We start from the raw sequence: 8,611 nt of genomic DNA, 5'->3' as shown, positions 1-8,611 counted from the left end.
ATCACTAAGTACTGTGAATGAAACGCAAAGTTTGTCTCTGTCTCTCTCTATATATAAAGATGAAAAGTAATGTAGTCTTCAGTAATCTTGAGTTTTAGTTATCCTGGAGTAATTATTTTTTAAAGTGAGGTTTATGTCTTAAAAATGCTTTTCAATTTAAGAGCGTCTCCTTAAACTTTTATTAGATTCATTTGCTATTTTCTTGCTTACCACCAGAGCCTTAATTATTATTATTGCTCTAAATACAACTACCATCCATCTTAATCAAGTGGGGGACTATTTGGTGTAAGCAGTTTATAGTTGTAAGCAACAGTAATTTCAAAAGTTTGCGTGGTAGTGGAGAAATGGATAAGAAAGGAGGCATTTTTTCTTGGGCATCTTTTTACCATTCATGAACAGCTATCGATTAAATAACCAGTTTCTGCTAAATATTCATGGCTGTTCTGAATTATTCAGTAGATGTATTTTTCGAGACACAAACTGCAAAACAAGGGGAAGAGGGTTGCTGAAGAGGAGACTTTTTCAATTAAAATGTATTACTTAAAAATACCGTGGTTGAAATTCTAGCTCCACTGATGTCAACAGCGGCGTCAATGAGGCCAGGATTTCACCCAATATGTACAAACTCTGAAGGACACAGGCTCTCTCAGACTGCAGCCAATTTCCAAACATCTCCATATTAAAGGAATTCTGTTATCCTGCATGGATTTCTCCTGTACCTTCTGTAAATGGAATGCCAATGGATAGGTCCAGTGCAAGTTCCATGCACAGCCCCAACGCAGAATATACATGGATGAGCTCAGCTTGGTTCCTTATGGAGAAGTGCCCATATCATAAAAACCCCTCGTGGAGCCGACAAGCGAGACTGAATGCACCATGTGGATTAAATTGCCTTCTTGCCTCAGAGGTGTCCCCGCAGGCTCAAGTGTGAGGAACGTTGGAAAAGGGCAGCAGGGGGAAGAGGGGCAAAGCTTGCACTGGCCCCCGCCCACCGCCCTCTCCTTGTTTTGTGGATGAAAAAGTGTCTCCAAGGATGTCCATGAGACATCTTCCACAATCGTTCCCTTCGTATGCGTGTTCAACATGGATTCACACTACAGATGATACGCCCAGACCCTCAAAGACTCCCACTGGGAGTCAGGCCCCAAAACACTGTTGAGGCTCTGGGCCAAAGTGCTGATCCCGCAAGAACATTTTGCCCTTACTGGTGTTGATAATTAAATACTAACATAAGGCCTGATGCAAAATTGGAGTCTTTCCATTGACTTGAATGGGCTTCAGATGAGGGCTCTAGTCTCTTCCTACAATGTTACTTTGTTACATACTTAAAGATAATATGCACACTGTAATTAATTTATATTGAAATATTATAGATAGACGGACATTTTCTAAAACGCCATGCCAATTGCTAGTCCTCAGTTTTGGTGCCAATTCCTCAGCAGCCGGTCCAGGTTAACGGCCCTTCTTGTTATGAACACTAAAAGACTTGCCTACTTTTTTTTTTTTTTAAAACCTGTTCTTTACATCAACACAGATACAAAATATTCATACAAAGAGCAATTAGAAAGCATAGCCTAAGCCCTACGCTTTTTTGTATATTGTGTATCATATGAAGCTGTCTGAGAAGAACACATTCACGTTTTAAAGTGAATTTAGAGCCAGTTAAAAGGTGCCAGATATTCACACTGGAGCCTAAAGTTCTATCTTCATCCATGGAACAGATGCAGGTAGTAACATGAGCTTTCACTAGCATGTCAGTGTCTCTCTGACATACTCTGGAAGGCTCCTCTCCTAACATAAGTGTAGTTCCAGCTCTCTGGTGTGTTCAATCGGGTCAGCAATTGCTACGAAACAGTGTCATATCCTACAGTCCATTCACTCCGGGATTGGTTTCCTGTAAGCTATTCTGATGATAGATAGCTTCTCTCTTGAATTTCAGTAGCTGTGCAGGCTGAAATGAAGAATCTTCCTGATCTATTTTACCTACATAGTTGAATTAAATGTCTTAAAGTTGGCTGCTTTTTTAAAAAAGAAAAGGAGGACTTGTGGCATCTTAGAGATTAACCAATTTATTTAAGCAGAAGCTTTCGTGAGCTACAGCATCCGATGCAGTGAGCTGTAGCTCACGAAAGCTTCTGCTCAAATAAAGTGGTTAGTTTCTAAGGTGCCACACGTACTCCTTTTCTTTTTGCAAATACAGACTAACACGGCTGTTACTCTGAAACCTCCTTTTTTAAAGGTGCTTTGGGTTTTTAGTTGCCTTTGCTGCAAGCACAATGCTGATCTTTATGAAACTACAAGGCACCCTGACTTATAACCATTTCACAATATCTTTTATACACAAAGTAAAACTTGCATATTACAGAGTCCATGGTCTCCCTCCCCCCAGTTCTAAGCTTTTATTGAAATGCAGTGAGATCATTTTTCTTGCTGACAAAAATGTTCTGTGATTTGTACTGATAAAATGATACGTTATCAAGTATCCCATCTTTCACGTGGAACCATTTCGTAAACACGAGGAAATCCAATACGATTCGAGGGCAGACGTTGTTCATATGGCTGCTGTCCCATAAATCTTCCCAAATCCTTCCAGCCTCCGGTCTTCTCCAAAGTTCCTCTCATTTAATGCTCAAACAAAAGCCAAATTCAACATTTCCAAGGAAGCTTTCATAATTGCAACCTCATTAACAGTTCTCTCTCCAGCACAAATACACCTTGATTCACTATTGCCGTCAAAAGTATTAGCATCTATTGCCACAGTTCAGCTCACGAGATTTTGGGGGGAGGGGGGAAAAATGAAAAAAGGGTTCAAATTTCTAAAAAAAAAAAAAAAAAATCCCACAACCTCCCCCATTCAGCTGCAATAAGGTGAAAGGCTAACTGTAGACAGAATAGTAATATGTAAGCAGTTTCTAAGTTTTCTGATGGGAATACTTAACAACATAAGTATGTTTCCCCAGGAGATCTTCTCCACCATTTGGTCCAATTTCTTACTGCAAGAACTGAACCAATTCATGATGTAATGCTCTCGGGAAAACATTCCTCTTGAAAGAGAGTATCTTCCTAGGGAGAAGCTTGAAGAAAACATCTTAATATTGTTTAAACAGCTTTTGGCATGGTCATACTAGTGCACTGCATTAGATACTGAAAGCAAAGGCAGGCAGGCAGGCTATCATATACAGAAACAAAACATCTCTCAAGTTAGTGGGATAGGAAAAAGGAACTTTCAGAGGAGGGGGGGGGGGATCCCTGTTAGTAAAAATGAAAGAATTTAAGGCTTCAGCTGTTCTGTGCCCCAGTATGAAAACATACATTTATTCTGCCTGCAGCCTTATCACTTTTTTCAATCCTTACCCACAGGGCCCCGTCGTAGGCACCAAACACCTTAGCTCTGGTTGTTACTAAGGGGTTCTGGGATTCTGTTAAGGGGCATTATTCCAGGCATTAGAAAGGGTTCCTGGCAGCAGAATTTTGATTCACTTCCTGACTCACAGGCTTGCGTGTGCCATGCTACGTGCTGCCCCATTTTGCTATTTGGATAAACAGTTGGCAACCCAGCAGGGAATAAGTTGACACAGGAGTACATACATGACTGGCAAAAGGTAGTATTAGGAAGGCAGGCCAGTGACAGAGGGGAAGCAGGTAGGAGAAAACATACAGAAGTGGAAAGGGTTAGGTTGTAGTGCTCTGGCATCCTTCATTAGGCATGATGGGCCTCTTTGTGTTGCAGGTAGAAAGCCATACCTGGCGGTAGCAGGGCAGCTACCTGTTGGGGTGGAGAAGGAGAAACTGAATTCTGAGCATACATGTTTTATACACAATTTAGGAGCCTAGGCACAGTAGTAGGATCCAGGAACTCCTGAGCTTTCACCCCAGCTTTGACAAGTGTTTTTGTAGCCTCGGTCAAGTCATTTAACCACTGCTTGCTATTCTACTTAAGTTTAAAACAGATTAACACCCCATGCAGGGGACATGAGGCTTAGTTAATGTTTGTACAGAGCACTGAAGTGGAAAGGCAGCAAGTGTAATTTACTGAGGACAAGTACAATTTCCTCTAAGGATTAAAGAAAACTGGAATTCAAGACGCAAATACCATTCACCAATCCCACCCTCATTTCAGACCAACATGAATTATCCGTTCACGCTTCTGAATCCATTCCTCCACGAGCCCTCTCACCAAGGCCTAAAAAGCTACAGGGAAAAAAAAAAATAATTGGACGGGTGACCTTAGTCCCACACCCTTACGAGCTTCCTCTTCTCCTGTCCCTCATTTTAGATCTCTTTCCCACATTCAAACCACGCTAGACCAAGGAGCCATGCCCACCTGCTCCACCTCATGGAGGAGGCTAGGGCAAGTCACCATTCACATCCCTGTGTAACAACTAATCATTGGCTCTCTAAAATGAACTGTGCATATTTCCTAGCATTTATATTAATCTTGCAAAGGTCTCCTTGTATAACGCACCAGGGGCGAGTAAATTTCTTTTTGATGGAAGAGTAAAATTACTTTTTTCATTAGCAGTAAGTAGTTTTTAGACCTGCCTGATTAAGTTTTCACAACAATTTTGCAAGGCTGAGAGCACTTTACATCAAAGAACAGCACAAACATGAATTCCCACCCAGCCTTGGTGAGGTAGGCAAGTATTATTTACTACTAGAACCCAGCGATACTGACCTTCCGTATGTGGAACAAGATACATCTTTTAGTCAAGCATTTGTATGACTGTAAGTGGGTTATTTATGGCAGATTGGGGCAGACTAGGGGGAAAGGGTACATGGGTTATACTGAAGACAAACAGATTTAGTGTGTGATAGCATTAAATCCATGCCTTGCACTCACAATCTGTGGTTATCGGTACCTAAGTCAATAAACAAAATTAGAGGGAGAAACTGAGGCACACAGTAATTAGGGATTTTGCCCAAGACTACCCCGCACATCACCAGCAGAGAATAAAGCTCCAGAGTTCCTGGCTCCCAGTTTCATGCTCAGTCCATTCTACATCTCTTTACATGATCACACTCTGTTTTTACTATTCCCCTTTCAGAGATGCCTCATCTGTATCATTTATCTACAAAGATAATAATTAAAGAACACAAGGCTCATTTATTTAAGTGTTTCATTTAGTTAACAATAACTTTTAGCTGGAGTTTCATATTTTATTTGTTCAAAGGGATTTTTACTTCGAGGGTGGGATGTCAGGTTTATAAGATTTTGTTTTGGGCGGTCGGGCATGGTGCCTATTTTGGTAATTTATGGTTAATTCTGCAACGTTACGGCACCCAGAGGCCTTTGGGCATGGGTGCCTATACAGTAAAAGTTAATAACTACAGTTCGTTCAGGTCATAAAACATGTTGCATTACATGAATTATGTTGATTACACAGTACAATCTCTTCATGAAATTGATCTGCAATGTCAGAAAACAGCAGTAAGGCTGTGCTATAAAGAGGGTAGTTAAACCAAAGTTTAGTAGAGTTGGAAGCTAGTCTATGGTAGCCTTCCATCAAGGACATCTACTACTAGTTTGTTGGATCTGCAGAATATTCTGTTTCGTGGTAGCCCCTGAACTTTTAAATCCTTGAATCTCAGCTATTTATCACCCATGTGGGAGCTACATAAAACGTTTTCCTTCAGCCTCAGTATTCTGATATAAGACAAACTAATTAAAAAAATTAGAAAAACCTAAAATATAGGCCAACTAATGGAGTTTCTTAAACTACACATTGAACTGAAAAGATAAATGGCACCTATAAGCTGTAAATATATTAATTTTTTTCCAAGTATTTTCTTTGGCTGTGTCATTCAGCTGAACAAGGGCTAAAAATTGTCAAACTAAATTCTCGGTGAGAGTCGAGCTCTAACTACTGCCAGTTTGAGTGAAACACACATCCAGGTTTAGGGAATACGTTTTGTTTGTTTTGGCTACGGCACAGGGTAGAACATTTTCCATCCCATCCGAATACAGTCAAAAGGTTTTGAAATATTGCACAATAAAAGCCATTCATTATATCTGTCTCCTCTCCCTTCCAAAAACAAAAATGGCTGACCAGTTCCAAATCCGTGCAGGGGGCAGGAAGATGGGAGTCAAAGGGTCACTGGCAATCACCCAAGACTAACACCAGGTTTTTCAGGTTTAAGTTAGGGAATATGTTCCATGCCTCCATTCCCAATGCACACTGGGTTTTTTCTTCTCCCCCGGCCAAAGCTTGGTTAAAGTAGTTAAATGCTCTGTTATGCACAATTTACAAGGCTTAATTACAAAACTAATACATTAGCCTTCTTGTCTGAGTGTCAAAGATGAAGTTGTACCTTTCCCACAGGGACTATAGTACAATCAGATCCTATCTTACCTAGTCTAAAACATGTTGCTTACATACTTTAAAAACGTCCCAGCTGAAAAGACACTCACCTACACTTTTCTGGGGGTTTTATGAAACAAAAATATCCTTTCCATTGTTTAATAGCCTGCTACAAGCTTGAAAATTAGATTTCACTACTTTTGTAGGATTCTGTTCAAGATATAATAGAGATGTTTCTAATGATGCGAAAATAATGCCATTGGTTTGCCGTGTGGATTGGCATCCGCACAGATATCAACCCAGTTTTGGGTAGACTGCACAGTATCTTCAGTTGCAGAGCCAACAGGGGGAGTAGCAGAGCAGGACACATTTCGGCCTGATGTCAGGGAGTGCTCCACAAAGAGGTACAATTAAATTTTATATACAGCATTTGAGAAGTAAAGGATATTTTTTAAAATAATCAGGTATTTAGAAATGAGCGGGAGAGGAACCACAACAATAAAAGTAATGTAAAGAAAATGTTCCTAAAATGAGCTTGTAATTACAATATAGTTAAAGACCAGGAGATATTTGTTACGGTCATTTATCAGTAAATTAGAGCAAAGTTATTCATTTCACTTAATTTTCTCTTTATTAAAAAAATTTAGAATGACTTTTGCCAGGTTAAAAGGAATAGCTGTTGTACTGCCATGAAAACAACATGCTTCTAGTATATCAGGAGTAAATTAGATCATTTATTCTATGATTTGTTTTAGTTTCTGGAAAGATAAGCTGTCTAATTCACTCTGCCATTAGCAGAACATTTATAGTAAGATTCCATCCCTTCTCTTTGAACTTCAGAAAACGTGAATTTGCAAGAATTCATGCTTGGTGTTTTTCTTCATGTCATTCTGATGGTCCAACACAAATTCCCATTGTTTATTGCATCCCCTACAGGTAGTTCTCAAACATTTCACTGTAATCTAACACTTCACAATATAGGAGACAAGTATTATATAACTACTCTTTCCTTCCTTAGTTGACTAATGACCTGGTAATTACAATATAGTGGCAAGATAATGATTGCATTTCCAGGAAACATTTATCCCGTAAATCAGTCACTACATAGCAATTACACAGGAATCTGATAAATGTAATTATTCAGCAATACGTACTTAACTCAAGCTATTACTGTTGCTGAAGTGATCTAATGACTACATACTAGGAATTTACATAGAACATCACGTGACTATTAAGTAAGCTTCACAAAATCCCTGTGAGGCCAGGAAGCATTATCCCCATTATACAGAAAGGGAAAGTGAAGCAGACAGGTGGCCAGAAACCACAATTATTTATACTGTGGTAGTGCCTAGGAGTCTCTGGAATAGTCTGCACTACAAAGGCTTTGCCAGTATATAGACTTAGCTTATACCAGCCAAAGAAATCCTTTTGCTGGGATGGTTAAACCATCTCTCTAAAGGACGTAAGACATACTGGCAAAGGGACTCTGGTGCTGGTATAAGCTTTGGGGATGGAAGTTGCCACCATAGCTTTCACAGCCCTAGCGGACACATTTATGCTAACTTTCTAGTGTAGACCTGGCCTCAGTCATACACCAGCATCCCATCGTACCAGGTGCTGTACAAGAAAAAACACAGAACAAAGACCACCACCACCACCTCCAAGAGCTAACAAGCAAAAAGTCGGCCTTTGTCAAGACAAGGTTTTAAATTGAGCTCAGAAACTCTGTGCCATCACAATCTAATGAACACCTTTTACAATTCCAGTCAAGATAAAGCACCAGGCTTTAGAACATACTTGACTGATCAAGTTAAACCCTGGGCTAGGCTTTAACTCTGCCAGTTTTGTACATTCTAAAGCACGATTGTGTGGTCTTGAATAGAGGGGTAGATGTTAGACTGACCTTGCTGACTTGACCTAAGAGGACAACTTAAAACCTACTCTCAACAAGGCCACAATAAGTGGCAAAGCCAGGATTACAAACCAGAATATCCTGACTCCAAAACCTGGTTTACTTTTCCCCGACCATACTACCTAAATGTTATCTTACTATACCCTATTAAGCCATCGTGCAATAAAAGCAGCAATTATAGGAGGCTGCCTCTAAGTTAGAGATGCAAATTTGATATCATCTTTTTAAAACTTAACTTTATGAACACCATTTTAGGAATGTGAAACATAAATCTCCTTTCACATTACGTTTTAGCCCCATCTCATTGTTCAGCTTTGTGAAAAATGCAGGCAGGGTGATGGATTCCTGGCTCCAGTTCCTACACAGCAGCCTGGTAACCACACTGTGGCTCTCACACGGC

This window comes from Caretta caretta, chromosome 26, assembly GCF_965140235.1.
Source record: "Caretta caretta isolate rCarCar2 chromosome 26, rCarCar1.hap1, whole genome shotgun sequence".
Lineage (NCBI taxonomy): Eukaryota > Metazoa > Chordata > Testudines > Cheloniidae > Caretta > Caretta caretta.
The sequence above is the reverse complement of the archived record's forward strand: the minus strand, read 5'-3'. Positions refer to the sequence as shown.